This window comes from Podarcis liolepis (assembly GCF_965112155.1).
Source record: "Podarcis liolepis genome assembly, chromosome: 4".
In the NCBI taxonomy this organism is placed as follows: domain Eukaryota; kingdom Metazoa; phylum Chordata; class Lepidosauria; order Squamata; family Lacertidae; genus Podarcis; species Podarcis liolepis.
In genome coordinates, this window is record NC_139558.1 from 53070994 (window position 1) to 53088387 (window position 17394).

The following is a 17394-nucleotide window of genomic DNA, read 5'->3' on the forward strand; positions in this document are numbered from 1 at the left end:
TGCAATTAATATTTACACAGACACATGTAGAGAAATCAAGAGGCTATGAGATGGAACACTTATTTAATTTCCATAGTTTGAGAGGCTAGGGAAAATGAGTCTTGTATTCTGTTCATACAATTCAAAATTACTCTGTTCGTTTATACACCATACATATGCACAAATTACTATTCTGAATTCTATGGTTGAAACTAATCATGAAATTGTAGTTCAGTTTATTATGTTAAATGCATCTACTTTGAAAACCATTATATAGCCTATTATTTTACAGAGCAACAGACGTAGCCTCCGGATATTACACTATGTATTTATTTTGCTACCACAAAACATCTTATAAAAAAGGGGTTTGGAATGTGCTCTCACATCTCAGATGCCTTCTGGTGTTTTCAGTTTTTAGATGGAGTATTTCGTTAAAATCTCATTTCTCACATACTTTTATGGCTGCTGTACTATGAGTGTAAAAAGAAAAAAGTCTGATTTGGTATAAAATTAAGGGTCCAATCCAACAGCATTTTTTAACATGTAAAAAGGCGACTATTTTTTATCCTTCTCATGTCAAGAATATGTAAAGTTCTAGATGCTTTAATAGAAGTAAAGAGCAAATGAATCTGAACTTGACTACACATTGCACTCATTATGAAAACTGGCATCTTTGTAGTAAATTCTCGGAAACTATTGAAGCATCTCTTTACTGGCTGCAGCCAGCAAAAATTTTGCAAGGATCTTAGCAAACAGTCTCCTAACTATATCTGAGGCTACCCTTCCTGAATCTCAAAATGGTTTTCGACCTTCTAGGGGGACAGTGGACATGATTTTCACTGCTCGACAGCTTCAAGAAAAATGCAGAGAGCAAAACCAACCCCTGTATATGGCGTTTATTGACCTGCCTAAGGCCTTTGACACTGTAAATCGTAATGCCCTGTGGACTGCCCTTCTGAAAATTGTCTGCCCAGATAAAGTTGTCAACATCCTTCAGCTCCTCCATGATAATATGTCAACAACAATTGCAGATAACAATGGCTCTCAAAGTGAACCATTCACAGTGGGGTCAGTTGTTAAACAGGGTTGTGTTATTGCCCCAACTCTTTTTGTTATCTTCATTGCCATGATCCTACACATTGGCAAAGGGAAACTCCCCACTGGAGTAGCAATCACATATGGAACAGATGGAAAGCTCTTTAATCTGAGTAGGCTGAAAGCAACGATTAGGGTTACCATAAATTCCGCCATAGAGCTTCAGTATACTGATGACAATGTGTGCACACTCAGAGGATGTCCTCCAAACCATCCTAAATATCTCCGCTTTTATGTATTTGAGCCTGGAAAGAAGCAATAAAAAAACATTATAAAAAAATTAAAAAAATAAAAAAAAATATCTCCGCATAAGCTTATGAAAAGCTTGGCCTATCGCTCAACATCCAAAAAACAACAACAAAGTGCTGCACCAACAAGTACAAAATAACTCCTCTAAAGCGCCACAAATTCAACATAGTGGTGTAATGTTGGAAAGTGTCAATAATTTCTCCTACCTAGGCAGTTATCTTTCCACAAGAGCCGACATTGATGCTGAAATCCATCATCGCCTGAGCTTTGCGAGTGCAGCTTTCTCCCGATTGAAGTGCAGAGTATTTGAGAACTGGGACATTTGCAGGGAAACCAAAATGCTTGTTTACAAAGCTATTGTAGTACCAACCTTACTTGTGAAACATGGACCACTTATAAACGCCATCTCCAACTGCTCGAAAGATTCCATCAACAGTGTCTCCAAAAAATTTTACATATCACTTGGGAAGAGAGGCAAACTAAGGCAAGTGTACTGGAAGAAGCAAAAATCACCAGTGTTGAAGCAATGATTCTTCAACATCAACTTCGTTGGATTGGTCATGTTGTTTGGATGCCTGATTATCATCTTCCAAAGCAGCTACTCTATTCCGAACTGAAAAATGGAAAGCGTAATGCTGGTGGTCAACAAAAGAGGTTTAAAGACTCTCTGAAGGCAAATCTTTTAAAATGTAGTATAAACGCCGACAATTGGGAAACACTGGCCTGCGAGCACTCCAATTGGTGTCATGGATTTTGAAAATGCTCAAACTCAGGACGAATGGGAGAAACGTGCTGTGATCAATTCCCACCCAGAAACTTATGTCCCCACTGTGGAAGGGCATGTGGATCCAGAATTGGCCTCCAAAGTCACCTATCAACACACCGTTAAGACCGTGTTCATGGAAGACAATCTTACTCAGCTACGAGTGGCCCCCAAAGAAGAAGAGTAAGTTCTCTGCCACCCTGCTGTATCATTATTGCAAAAGGTCACCATGGAAATCCTGCCCATCATATACCACGTTTCCACATTGCAGCCAGTATTAATAGTAGCCACTGACAGGGAAAATCACTATGTGATGGGCAGGAGTCATGCGGTGAAATTAGCCACAAGGATGCCAATTCCTGCTGAACATGAAACATCTAGACAGCTATTATTTTCATTAATACATTAGAAATTCTCCAGAGCTACACATTCTCTCTCTCATACAATATCATGACATTTTTTATAGCGGACAGCATCATTAGTTCATACGTTTGCCTGTTATTACAGTCATAAATAATGTGGTCTGCCAAACACAGAGGAAACAATGAATTGAATTATATTTTGATTATCACACTACTGAGCAGTTATATAAAATAATGACAAGAAAGGTCGGCACAAAAGGGATAAAATACAATGCAGATTTTATTATTGAACTCACTTGTTCATCTCTTGATGAACAACTTTTCAATTGACCAACCATCCAGCTAGTCTACAAAATCTGATACACATTTGATCTTCATGGTCTCTTGCTACCTACCAAGAAAAATTGCCCCCTTACTTGCAGTTCCCTTATTGCACTGACTTTTTATTAGTGACTACATGTTTCAGAGAATGGATTCTTGATCATGGGCTGGTGTTTAGTGATTTGATAAATGGCATTAACTTATTATGAAGAAGGGTCTACAGCTGTGGTGAGAAACCAGTGGCCCTCAAGGTGTTCTTCGACTCTGATGCCCAGCATGGCCAATGGTCAGGAATGATAGGAGTTGTAGTCCAAAAAACATCAGGAAGGCAGTGGCGGAGGAAGGGGTACGAGGATGCAGTCCGACCCGGGTACCATCACTGAGGGGGGTGACAAAATGACAAAAATATGAGTTTTTAAAAATAAAAATAAAAATTTGGGCTCACGAAATGTTTTAGTTCAGAAAGGCAGCTGGTACTGGGCACCACACCACAGGGGCTGGCACTTACCACAGGGCCTGCAGTGTGCCTGAGCCATGCATCTCTCCTGGGAGTGACGTGGTGGCTTGGGTGCCTGCAGGCTCCGCGCTGCCTGAAACAGCAGTGTGGGACTTGTGTCTGCTCTCCGCCTCTCCCTCAGCCACCCTACAGCTGAGGGGGAGGCGGCAGAGAGGCTCTACGCAGTGCACCCCACCCCCATGGGCAGCTCACCCCGCCCCTGGCTGCAGGACGCACACACCGCACCTGACACCCAAGCAGATAGCTGCAGGAAGCTCACAGGTTCCTCGTCCCTAGCCTACAGAAAGTGTCTTCAGAGAATCATCCTCAATAGGATGGCCCAAGATTTATGGAGACTTCTTATCCCAGCTACAGTGTAATTAGGTATATGAATTAAATATTTGTTAAGATTTTTATGTTACATTTTAATTTGATCCTTAATTTGATCCTTGCACTTAGTCCAGCAGTCAGTGCACAAAGAGCACAAAGAGTTCAGGCGAGACCTGGATCCCAGTGTTACTCAGACACAAAATCTCCTAGTAAAATAAAAATTAAAGAACACTATGGTGCTTGTCTGAGAACATATGCTATATAGCATTCGGCACATTAAATGCCACACAAAACAACATTTTGCATCCAGTGACAGAGGGCTTCATTATTATATCACTGAGATAGAGGTTACTTTGAAAGGAAATGTTGCAAAGCTCATCTTCACATTAACAGCCAAGTATGTCAACTAAATGTAGCTCGTTTTTTTGTGTCATTTGGAATTGTTTGCTCCAGAGGCACATATCCAAGATTCATATTCTCTCTCAATGTGGCACATGGCAATCTATACTGGGCAGGTCGCTCCTTAAGGGAATATTGAATTAATTGTTCTGCCTCGAAGTGCCTTTAGTTTAGGGGGCACAAGATTCTGCCCCAGCTGCAGTCCTCTGAGCTGTCTTCAAGGACAGCCTACCAGGGATATGGGGGCAGCAGAGAGATGACTCCCTTCGTCAACACATGGGGGCAGCCTCTGCAGAACTACCCAGAGAGGGACTGAATGTCATGACATATCACTGCTTCCGGGGACGTTTTCAGATGCATTTTTCAAAGTGAGAGGTGGATGCAATACTTTATAACTTCTCCAAGTGGCTAAAAGGAAAAGAAGGCAGAGTGAATTAAAGGCAATATTTGGACCACCTCATAAGCTATAAGAATTGAAGTGTGTAGCAAAAAAAATTCCATAAACTGTGGGCCAATTTACATCGCTATAATCTGTGAACTGCTCCAGAGAGTGTGGATCAGATACATCTGATCTAAAATCAGATCAAAATCAGCAAGTGTCCGTTTTGTCAGATGTGCCTACCTTGTGCCCCTGCAGATGTTTCTGGACCACAACTCCCCTCCTTCTAGGCCACTGGCTATGCTTTCTGGGGCTGATGGGAGTTGTGATTCATCAACATCTACAGGGACACAGGTTAGCCCATACAGACTTATGCCTTGAACCAGATCAGGTCGCAGATACTTTAAATGATTCCTACAGAGCTATTCACAAGCTGGTGGCTTTTTAATATCTGCCTGATCAACATGATGTCTTACCTGTATCTATCAATCTTTATTACACAAGCCTTAAAAAGGAACAGAGTCAGAACTATTTGTGTGACTCTCGCAACATATAAAACAAATTTCAGGCATTTATCTTTTTCTATTAAAAATCCCCAGTCTCTAAAGGGGGGAGTGCTTTTCTTAAAAAAAAAAAGTCAGACATAGGGTTGAAACTGATGAGGACTTAAGGAACACAGAAATTCTGGCCACTTTCCTACTCCATCCTCCTTTAGATGGGTATTGATTACACTCTTCTGATTTATTGCTTTGTACTGGAATGTTTTCATTATGACAAATTGCAGCTCATTCAGAATTCAGAAATTGTGTTACTGATCCTGTCTTAAAACTAGGAACGAGTTTTTCCAATCTTAAGTTCAGCTCTCCACATTTCCACATAAACATTCATCAGCATTTTAGTGCAAATTTCTCCTCCTGTACACATTTTTGTATAGCATTTTTTCCCTGATATACCAATTTTTGAAAGACAATTTCCCTAATGTAACACATTATTGTATGTTATTTTCACTATATGCATTTTAATGCACACTTCACCCCAGTACATGCAATTTTCTACACATTACTTGGTTGGCGAACTGCATCGCAAAATTCAGAGAAGTGAGAATTTTGAAGGCTGTCTGTGTTTCAGTTCGGGTAGTGCTTTGGAGAGTGCAAACCAGGAAGGTTCACCTTTAAATGTGATCTGCATCAAATTTCCATAGCTGTCAACCTTTCCCTTTTCTTGCGAGGAATACTATTCGGAATAAGAGAATTTCCCTTAAAAATAGGGAAAAGTTGACAGCTATGTAAATTTCTCCCCTATCCCCACTTAAAACTTGCCTGTTCACCCAGTAATTTGCTGGCTGCTAAAGCATAGCTTTGTTATAATGTTTTATGAGCTGCAAAATCGTTGTGTTTGAAATCTTTAATACATGGATTCTTCTCTAGTATATTTCTACAGTGTGAAATACTCTGGTGTTATTCAAACAAAGGGTATCATAAATAATATTCTAGATAAATAAGCAAATACTAACACAGTGAACCTTGTCCTGACTCTGTATAACTATTTATTCTAGCTTTGCCTCTCATCTGTGTTGTTATTTTTACAGCGGTACCTTGTTTTGCGACTGGGATCAGTTCCGGAGCCCCAGTCGCTGGCTGAAAAGGATGCTGGACAAAGCGTCACATCTGTGCACGCGCATGGAGCATTTTGTGCTTCTGCACATGCGCTTCTGCACGCTTTAGTGCTTCTGCGCATGCACAAGTGGCGAACCCGGAAGTAACCCATTCCAGTACTTCCAGGTTTGTCACAGACATTCAAAGGAATGGGCGCTCGACGAGGCAGACACTAGACAAGGTACCACTGTACAGATCAGCTTCACTATATGGTTGTTTTCTTTCCTTTTTTATTTCACATGATATCATGAGTTGGGGGGGAGCACTATTGCATAGACACTTGGCTGCCACCAAATTTGCTGCCTGTTTGGCACCAAGGGAGGACAATTTTAGTCTCCTGAGCTTTTAAGTGGATCATTTAATTTCTGCAGTTTCTGGTTTTATTGCTGGTTCTACTTCTGATTTTAGCTGTTGTTTGTACTGTTGCATGAATTTCAATTAGCTTGACACTAATTTGCTGGATTTTTTAAAAAATGTATTGCTTGATACCCTGAAGTGTTAGCTGAAAAGCAGCCCAGATACCTTTTTAATGAATATGAAATAAACAAATAAATAAATAAATAATGTAATGTAAAACCATGTACACCTGAAAAGCAGACACAGCCATCTTTAAAAACTTCGCTTTACCTACACTCAATTGCAAACCCATCAAATAGATCAGGGGAAAGGGAACATTTCTTAGGAAGAGGAACACATTTCCTGTTCAGCAAGCTTTCCAAGGAGAAGTAAAACTGGGCAAAGCAACTGTGAATTTTACCTTTGTACAGTAGGCTAGTTTCTGCACATACCCTATCTATCCAGGCAAGCAAGAAGCATTACCTGAATTCAAGGACACATTTCAACCAGGCAAAAATACTCAAAGTGGGAGCAGGACCGGTAAAGAGCATGGCCTGGGAAGACAGGTCCTGGCTGTGAAGTGTGTAATCTCAGGAGAGACCCACAGGTCAGTCTGGAGGGCTGCATTTGGCACTCGCCCCCCAGGCCTGCACCCTGCTTTCCCTGAAATAGAAGTTATTGGGAAACATAGTCATTTGTTGTTGTTGTTTTGCTGATAGGATTGAGATAATACAAAGTGCTTGTTTTACAATCAAGAACATGGAATTCACTCTTAAAAAAAGAAATCTGGCCAGGATCCAGGTTAATATCCATAAATTGATCTGCATTAGCAAACCTACCTAAGGGAATACTTGTATTCACTCATTTTTGTAATCGTACAAGAGGCTCATCTGGAATGCTAATGTAATGCAAATATTCCATTTGAGAGCTCAACATTCTTGCCTGGTATTAAATATATGGAAAGATCACTTTGGAAGCCAATTTGGACAGAATTGCGGGAAATATTTATAAAGTCTAGGTGAATTCTACTTTTTGACATTCAGCAGGAACACTGTCTGGGAGATTCTCCCCTTCATCTGTAGCAGCATTTAGAACAAATACAAAGGGGGGGAGGGAGTGTTACACAGAACCATGCATCTGAAAATACGCAGATCACTCTATTTATGTCTCCATCCATATAGTAAGGGTAAAAAAAAAAATATTGTGTCCATTATGCCCCTAACAGATCAACCCATATAATGCAGTCTATTACTGAACCAAGTTATATTCTGCTGAAGTGTTGGGGTATTTTTAAGGATCAAAATGTATTGATGCCTGTGGGCATAGTTACAAACATTCAAAACTGCAGAAGAATGAATACTCTTAATGGAGCCTGACAAAGCCATAGTCACCAAACCATAAAGAGTTTGTCTGGCATATTTTGTGGCCTTTAAGGGGCTTGACAAAGCACCTGGCTTCCTTTGTTTTGAACTCCTTAGTTCAGCTTTTCACTCCTTTGGGTCAGAAAAGGTTGGCTTAAGTGTGGAGAGAATACGAGATTACGCTCTTCCTGAACTTGTCTCAATAGGAAGCATAGAATCATTGTTGGCACTGCCATACATTAATTCAGCTGCAGAGTGTTACATTATAATCGTTTTTCTCCTGAAATGAGTGAAAAATCTCTTTTGGCTTTACTGCAATATGTCCGCACAAGGTATTAATCTCTGTAAGATGAAAATCAATGTTGTCACCAAACTGTCCATTCCATTTATTATTTTAAACTGCAGTTTGCTTTTATAATGTACCCTGAATCACAAGCAGTACAAGCAATAAAGTATTGTCATTTAATTTCAGGAGTTAAACCAGCTTATAGTTTTTTTTAGTTTCTACAAAGAGAAAGAGGCCCAGACTGAAGGAACATGCCCAGCAGCAAATGGAGGGCTGGAGCTGTGCCACTCACCTCACCTCCATCTTGCTTAATCACTGCACTCTACTGGAATAGAGAGGGTAAAGAGCATGGCAGTCAGGTCAGCAAGGTGCAAACACACCAGCGGAGCCAATCCCGTGTCCTGCCAGCACATTTACAACATGCTAACCTCGCCTCCACCACAACCATCGTTGCATCCTGCAGCTACTTAGTCATATACAGGTCAGGTGAGCAGAGCAACCCCACCCCACCATCCACTCCTGAATGGGCCATAACTTTATTTAAAGCAACACTTCAGTAGAAAACATTAGACACACAGGACTAAGTATGCAAAAATACACTGTGAAAACAGGAGATTCCAGATTGACAGCTGACCAGCAGTGTTAATTTGAAACCATTATATTTCATAAGTAGAGTGCAACCTTGGTTCCCGAACTTAATCCATTCCAGGAGTCTTTTCGATTCCCGAAACTGTTTGGGAACCAAGACACGGTTTCTGATTGACTGCAGCAGCTTCCTGCAGCCAATCAGAAGCCATGGAAGCCGTGTCAGGTGTTCAGCTTCCAAAGAACGTTAGAAAACTGGAACAATTACTTCCGGTTTCCATTCATTTAGTAGCCAGAACGTTCAACTCCCAAGGCATTCAGGAACTGAGGTTCCACTGTAAAAAGAAGGCGCTTGCTAGACAGGAACACTTATTTAAGCTTTTCCACATGATCCAACAAAGCATTCCCCAATTACATTTTATTCACCCACATGCCCTTATTATTAATAATAATAATTTGTTACTTGCCTTACAGCATGAGATACCATATTATAGTGGCCTGACTGCACAGTTTAGGAAGGAGGGGACATAACCTTGATGTTGGGAGATCGACATTTTTGTCCACTTCTCCATCTAATGACGCTGAACTGTGGAAGGTTCAGAGCAGACAAAAGCAAGTACTTCACATGCTGTAGGTTTCTTATGTTCTTATAAAACTTGCTAGATATGCAGCTTAGCAGGGGGGAAGGGAAAATCTCCAAAGAGCTTTTTTGAAAAGAAAAGATCCACAAAATGACAGGGAACAGGGTAATGTGTAACCTTGCTACTTTTTTCTAAAAACAAATTTTCCTGGATGAACACTCTAGCATGGGAGTTGCACAATAGGGGAATACAAACCACAGAAGTTGGGGGAGGGAGTATTTTGTTTTTATGCTTTCAAAGCGATGCTTGCAGAAAAGAGGGTTCCATTACTCATCCCTTTATGCATCAGTGACATTCACCTTGCTTGCCATAATGTGTTGATTACACTGTAAACTGACCACACAAAGCATTTCTAGCTCCACCTCTATGACCTAAGAGAACTGAGAGTAGAAAGAAACTGCCCAGGTTTCTTTGCAATGTTATGGCGCACATCGGAACAGGTGAAGAGTAACACCTGACAAATGCTCAGGATAAAGCATGAAATCCCCTAAAGACCTGGAAGGATATTAAATTCTGATTTAATACCCAATATCTCAGGTCCTTGGTGCACACAAGTCAGTGGGAAGGTTTGCAGATTAAAGTGCTTAGCAAAAGCCACTTTTTAGTAGTTGAGTTCCCCCACCCTGCCACATTAGTAGGCATGAGATGAGCAGTTATAAGATTAATAATACCTCAGTTATGATCAGGAAATGTTTATAGAGAAGAACAATAACGGAGAAGAGCAGAGAAGGCTAGATAATATTGTTTGGGAAAGTCAAAGTTTTCCTTATAAGGCTACATCGTCTGAGCTGAAGTTTTTAACAGCATCAATAATATTGCATTACCAACCTCCACAGACTGAATGTATCACACCCAGTCCCTAAACTAATTCTCCATTGAGGCATATTCAAAAGGCACAACAAGATCATCTGCCTACAAATATGCCCTAATTCTGGTTCTTTTCTGTCCTTGCAATCTCTTGATTTTCTGCAGTTTTTAAATGTACAGCTTCTGAAGCAAGTGGCCTTGCTATTATAGTAGTATGGGCTCCCCATTTGCCCAAAGACATGTTTGCAATATCTGCACTTACAGATAAACAACTACACAATGGCACCAACTCCAGGGGGCTCTGGGGGCTTGGACACCCACAAATTATTTTTTTGCTATGGGTGCCCGGCCACCACCACTGCTGCCACTGGAGCGTGCACCCCGCACTGCACCGCCATTACGTCACGACGTCATGACAGTGTGGTGTGGCGTGCATGCGCTAGACACCCACAATCTGGGACCCAAGTCAGCACCACTGCAACTAGAGCATAAGTGAGCATAAGTAGAGGCAAGCAGCATTCACACTCCTACCAGGCAGCCAATCTGCTGCCTTGCATCAGATCCCCAGAGGGATGCACCCTAGAATATCTCCAGCCTTCAGCTAGTTCTTAGCCTGCTCACTCTGCCTTTGCTCCCACAGTATAAACCACAGTATTGCTGCACACCACCCCAGTCTCCAAGCAGTGTGATATTACAGGGGTTCCAGATGCTTACCCAGGGTTTGTGTTTCCTTTGAAAATGAGGCACAGCAAAGACTGTGGTGTCTTTATGATCTATGGTTTATTTACACATAGATACAACCTGAGCCTATGATGGAGCCTTAACAGCCGCAAAGAGTCTTGTTTCTCCCATAGCCACAGCCTTGGATTTAAAGAGACATTGAATATTGTTCTTGAAGTATTGGTGGGTGCCCACAAGGCAAGACACAGTGATAACAGCAAGAACCTTTATTGAATTAACAGAACTAGACAACAGGGGCAAAGTAACTGCTTATATACATTTCTAAAGGCCTGGGCCACTCCCACTGTCAATGTGATTGGCTGTAAACTTCCAAGCTGTGAATCATAACTCAGAGTTTAAGGGCCAATGGCAGAGGCCCAAATCCTGAAATATTCTGTGATTGGATATCATGTATCTAATCAGAACACAGGGGCTCAGAATCCTTTGTCCTCACTCAAGCTCAGGCAAACAGAGGCCACTGAATACATAACAGTTCTGTTACGTTGTGGGCGAACATAGCAGACGACACAGCGATTCTTCAAACAGCTCTACTTTATTCAGATGTCAGAACAGAACTAAGCTGAGGGGCTCAGTCAGCCTGCTTATATAGAGCTCCAGAACAATGTAACTGTTGCCATTTTCTAAAACTATCCAATCACTGAACGTCACTTTTCGATCCTTCATTTGCATAACAAACTATCCAATCACTGAATGTCACTTTTCGATCCTTCATTTGCATAACTATCTACAGTATCCCCCTGCTGGCCCAGGGTGAGAACTTCAGTACGTAACAAGTTCTGTCTCTCTGTCTTCTCCCAGCTTGCTGCTTTACATCTGGCCCACATCACAGCAAACTCTGCTCTCCACTCTGGCTTTTTTTATTGAGGGAGGGGACCACAGCCATTTGCCACCTCTCACCAAATCCCTAAACCCCCCCCCCCCCGCTTCACCAGGAAGCTATTTGGGCTATTCCGGGAATTAGGGCTTGAATAGCTTTTAACACTTGCTGGATCGAGGCGAGTGTTAGAAAGTTTCTGGCATACAGCTTAACACACATACCCCAAACTCACAACAGTATTAACCACACCAGCATGTAAGCAGCAGTGCCTTAGCTGCTGGGAGGTAAGATGAGTGGTACCCCACCATCAGCTACTGTCAGTTTCATGGATAGTTCCCAGAGTTCCATGCTGATTTTCAGAAATCATTTGTGAACTCTAAGTTTATCTGCTGCCCCCTAAATCTTACTGGGATTCTTGTTCTTCCCTTTCACTCATGCAATTATTCCTCTTCAAACTGTGCTCTGTTCTTTGAATAAATCTTCCTTATACTCTGCTTTCAGTAGAATGTTTTGTTTGAGTTTATTTTTCTGCAGCGAAGTACCTTTAACTGTGTAACAGAAGACGCACGGTAGATAATAATATGACATAAAAATGCACTGACCGGAAAAGCAGGCACTGATATCCTTCACTGAATGAAAACCTTTCATTTGTCCAGTTATGATTGGCCTGAAGCCCATCAAGAGGGACAGAAATCATTTGTTTCATCTCTCTAAGTATTATATTCAAAGTGGCTTGCAACCAGTTAAAACAGCATGAATATTAAAAACCAATACAAATCATCCTTTAAAAAACAAAACTTTGTGGCAACAGCATTCAGATTGCACCATTAATATAGCACAGCAAACAGAAATTGCAACCTGCTGAAACAAATAAATATATGTCCAAATGCAAGTAGAAAATGCCAGGCAGATTGGCCAGGGAGGATGTTCCATAATCTTTGTGCCACCACGGAGGAGGCCATGCCTCTCATATCCACCAGACATGTATTTAATGGCAACAGGACAATAGATCAAAGCCTCTGAAGCTGACCTTAACACTCAGAGCAGGTTCTCACAAGAGAGAGCAGTTCTTAATGTGTCCTTGTCCTAGCTATAGAAGAAAAGCCATTGGGTTTTGCCACGAGGGGAAAAGGGAGGCATGCTACAAGCTTAAATGGATACAGTAGGTATTGGTTCTCTCCAAGAGCCCATGCAAGATGGCCTCTTCTCAGTCGGTCACATTGCTGCAATTTCTAGGACTCTTTGGGGGAAACCATGACAATTATACTTCTATTCAACCGATGTAGGTTTCTAGTGTAGAGCTGTCTCAGTTCAAAAGCACTGAATAATTCTTTGCCAGAGGGCTTTTAGCACAGCCACCCTTTTAAAAAGTTAATTCAATAATTTCATTTTGAAGAACCGTTTCATCTTGATTTTAACCCTTTCTTTTTGCAAATCTTTCATCATTGTTGCTATAGAACCCTGTTAATGTTCTCTACTCTGGAATGTTCGTGTTTATTTTAGGCTTGATGAAATCATTTCACTGCTGACTGTTCATCTCAGTCCATGAAGCTGCTAAATATCTGATCTGAAGGGAAGGCTGACAGAATTCATACAGCATGCAAAAATAAAATTACGAACCTAACAATTCTAAGTCCTAATTCCAGACAAGAATTTATGGCACACTTGGAGAAACAAAAACAAAATAGAATCCCAGGTTTCACCTCAGTTGAATCTCCCCTTAAGTTATTGCTCATTTTCTCCTGCAAGCTGTTCTCTGCCTGTGATTAAAAGTGTGTATAACAGAGATTTAAGAACCTTTCACAGTTTTGCTTATCTATTAAGGCACAAAGGTGCCTTACCAATAGTTGCTCAGGTTTTGTTTGTTGTTTTTAAGCATTTGAGCAGAACAGTTTAACTCCTTAGCAGCCAAAAAGGTACCGTATATCAGGGAACAGAAACCAAATGAATTGTATTTTTTGTAGAAAAGCTTTCTGAAGCATGGAAGTAATGTTTAGACCTTGATTAATGAGATTACCAAAGGAAAGAGAAGGAGAGAGGGCATGTGTGTCACATTTATTCTGTCTCTTTTTATATCAAACATGCTGTAAAGACCAAAAGTAGGTACAAACATATAAAGAGAAATGTTCAGTTTTAGTCCATTATTCAAAGGACAGTAAAGAAACCAATAGGGTATAAAAATGAATTATGACTTCTTTCACTTCAGAGTTACTGAATGTTCAAATCTAGTAAAAAGCATTTTTTTAAAAAAATACTATCATTTAATAAAATGGTGTGGGTGATCCAGTCTTTTTCTTCTTTGGATTTTCCTATACTGTCCGGTTCATGAATACATTAAAAACCAGGATGGCAGGTGCAAAGGCAGACAAGGCTTTCACACATTTGCCATTTCAGTAGAAGAGGGGATTCTTGCCAGTTTGTCATGCAAAGAGGTAAAAAGCTGCTCCAGCTGATTTGCCCTCTTCTATCATAATATTAAAGGTCCAGAACACCTGTCCAGTTTGCATCTGGTCACTTTACTGAAATATCATTATGTTGCTTATGAAAGGAAGTCAGTTACTTCATTACCAAAATGATATCTTTTCTGAACAGAAAGTTTCCCAGTTTAATTCTTGTCTAAACGCATACTGGTTGGATTTATGTTAGCAGTTGCCAGGTTACTTGTAGCAAAAGGGTGTGAACAACTGTTCACTGTAAGCATGGCATCAAAAATTATGGTGCTTAGAAGTGACAGAAAAGCTTTCCTCATTATCATATGAGACTAATCAGGAAAACCAGAACCAGACACATTTTTCCTTTACTATTTGGCATAGTTTTGTGCAACTGAAAAGGAGGGAGGTTGCCACCATCGTATCTCCACAGTACATTTACCTTACAAAGGGTACATATGTTCAAGAACCTTTGGCACAACCTTCCCCAACCTGGAGCCCTCCAGATGGACTACAGTGATGGCTGGGGCTGATGGAGGTTGTAGTCCAAAGTATCTGAAGGGCATCTGGGTGGGGGAGGTTGTGCTAAACGTTCTTGAACAGGTCTACTCTTTGTAAGGCAAATTGACTGTGCTTTCCAATAAAAGCAATAAGATGTCTGCTGATTTTGCTTGTGTATTTGTGTTCTGTGAAACAACCAAAAACAATGATCTGAAGAATTTTTCATCTATGTTTATAATACTGTTTATGAAATGAGTGTTCCTTGCATAAACCATGGCCTTACTAGGGGAACCTCCACAAGCCCCTCCATCAATCTCAGCCCTTGCAGAAATGCTGAGTATTTATTATGAGGTTTAGAACTTCTCAAGTTCATTTTGTGTGTGTCTTATTTAAACATGATGTCAGGTTCTGCAGTGTACAATTCACAAGTGTACCCTCTGCCATGACTAATCTACAGTTAAAGACTTGCTGTTCCAAAATCTCATTGCTGTAGATTGAAATGGACTAGCATTTTCTGTAAGTATTTTCCATAGATCCTTCAGTGCTTTATTAACTGACACTGAAAAAAAATGAAAGGAAATTTTTGCTGGAGAGTTTCCAGAGAATCATTTATAGTCAAGTCAACAAGAAGTCAGTAAATACCATAAGATTAGCGTTTATGCATTTTGCACATAGCAGAATTAATACTGGATCCATGGCAAACACTTTAAAAGTACTATGAACTTATCATGGTAGCTGTAATACAAGGTAAGGATATAGGTGGTATCTCAGGTGTAGGATAGACTGCCAAGGTGCAACCTAGAGATTCACTCTGTCCCTTTAAGCTATCTTAGGCCCAATATTTCCCTGGTCCTTTTTGTCCATTTTCTATCTCTGTCTTTCTCATTAGTTGTACAGACAGGATGAAAGTCATCTCCTGCATAATTGTTAATTTTAAAGGGACAGAGTAAATCTCCAGGTTGCTTCTGGCAAACCTATCAACAGGACCCAAAAGAGATCACACTGGGTTTGGTATTTTCCATACACAGACATACGACTCTCTGGGGAAATGAAACCTCAACTCAGGAGCTGAGTCTCTAAACATTAGCTGACCTTGAGGAACAGTGGACCATGGAGCTGGGCAGGAGAGGATTCCAGGGCAGGGAGAGGTGGCCCTGTCCACTCACTTTCTTTGGAGGCAGGAACAGGCTGGCGAAAGGTAAAGTAGTCTCATGATGGCCAAGAACAGCTCCTGGTCATCGTGAACCTTTGGGGAAAAGATCTTGGGATGGTTCAGGCTGCTCTCAGCCATCATGATTTTGAAATGCCTGGCTATTTATTTATTGTATGCTTTAGTCATCCAACAATTAATGTTCTCTGGGCAACGTACAGCACAATAAAAAGGATTAAGCTATAAAATACAGTTCTAAAAAAACAGCAATAAAGAAATCAATATGAAACAGAAAGAAAACTCAAATAATACTAGCATTGAACAACCATTGCATCAAAGGGTCAGCTTTAAAAGGCTTGTAAGAATTTTTTTTAAAACTGGCACCAGAAGGACTATCATAAGACTTGGCTAGATGTTGGCTTCTCTCCCCTTAAAGGACCAGGAAGGTATGTGTTTTCTTTCATGCTGTCTAGAGATCAAGATTTCCTCCCCCAAAACTGATCCCACATGATCATTTAATGATTGTAAATAAGAAGGTTATGACCAAATTTAACCTCAGCCTCAGTGACCCCTTCTTTCTTGCTAGCTGCAAGAACTCTGTTGCCACAAACCTTATCCAAATGAACAAGATACAGCCTTGTGGTTTGTCATGATGTTTTGAAGAACCCACATATCTTTTGCTTAAAATAATGAGACCCAGTCTGAAAAAGTCTGTATGAATTGCCATGTTAGATCATCAGACCAAATGTCCGGGTCATCCAGCACATTCACAAACAAGCAGGTCAGTTTGTAAATCAGTCATTCCCACCCTTGTTTCTTTCCAGTGTTTGGTCATCAGAGATAGCCTACCTGTGAATGTGGAAGTTCTAGTCTAAGCTAATGCCACTGAGAGATCTCTCAAACCCATTATTAAAGCCACATATGTTCTCATCAGATACATTCTAGCCAGATTAAATGTATAAAAAATAACCCACCCCACTTTAAAAAAAAATCAGAAGGAAAGCAATCAAGCATAGCAATATTGTTACAACTGATCGCATAGATTAAAAGCAAAAGGTTGCTCATTTAACTACAGTGCTACTTCAACATGAACTTGTCCGAAATTTCCATGTGAATGAGATTGAGAGTTTGATTGCCCAATATCAGGTCAACCATGTAATGCTAAAGTCAGTTGCAGCTAATAGAAATTTATCACAGTCAGCTGTTCTATTAATGGCTTGCCAGATGTTGTTTGCAGAGCTCTCTCTCTCTCTCTCTCTCTCTCTCTCTCTCACACACACACACACACACACACACACACACACACACACACTGCAACCAAGGTGTGCCAAATGACATTTTGCTGAGAACACCATCTGCTCTATCTTCCTGCCCTCTCTCTTTGTCTTTCAGAAGGCAAAGACTGGTGGCAGATTGCATTTTCTTGGGATTGTAGCACCAGATTACCATCCGGAAAGGCCACCATAACTTCAGCTAAGAATAAATTAGCTGAACATGTAGATTGATACTTAATATCTGGAGAATAAGTGGGGCAAAGGTGAAAAGAAATGCAAGAAAAACATAAACAGGTACTATTTTCTGAACCTCACTGCAAACACCAGGTCCTACATTTATACACCTTCAGTTGGGGATGGGAATCTGAACACATTGTTCCTTCAAATTTAAACAGCACATATATTTTTTGCAAGTCCCTTGACCCCAAGCAAAGTACT

The 17394-nt window shown here is 40.7% G+C and overlaps 1 protein-coding gene and 1 long non-coding RNA gene across 5 annotated transcripts in view; one reads left to right on the plus strand and one right to left on the minus strand.

Annotated features, from left to right (window-relative positions):
• LOC310705604 overlaps positions 1-17394 on the minus strand; it is a 328640-nt gene that overhangs the window by 177034 nt on the left and 134212 nt on the right. The gene's annotated exons all lie outside the window — the stretch shown is intronic.
• KCNJ6 (potassium inwardly rectifying channel subfamily J member 6) overlaps positions 1-17394 on the plus strand; it is a 107845-nt gene that overhangs the window by 59358 nt on the left and 31093 nt on the right. The window lies entirely within an intron of this gene.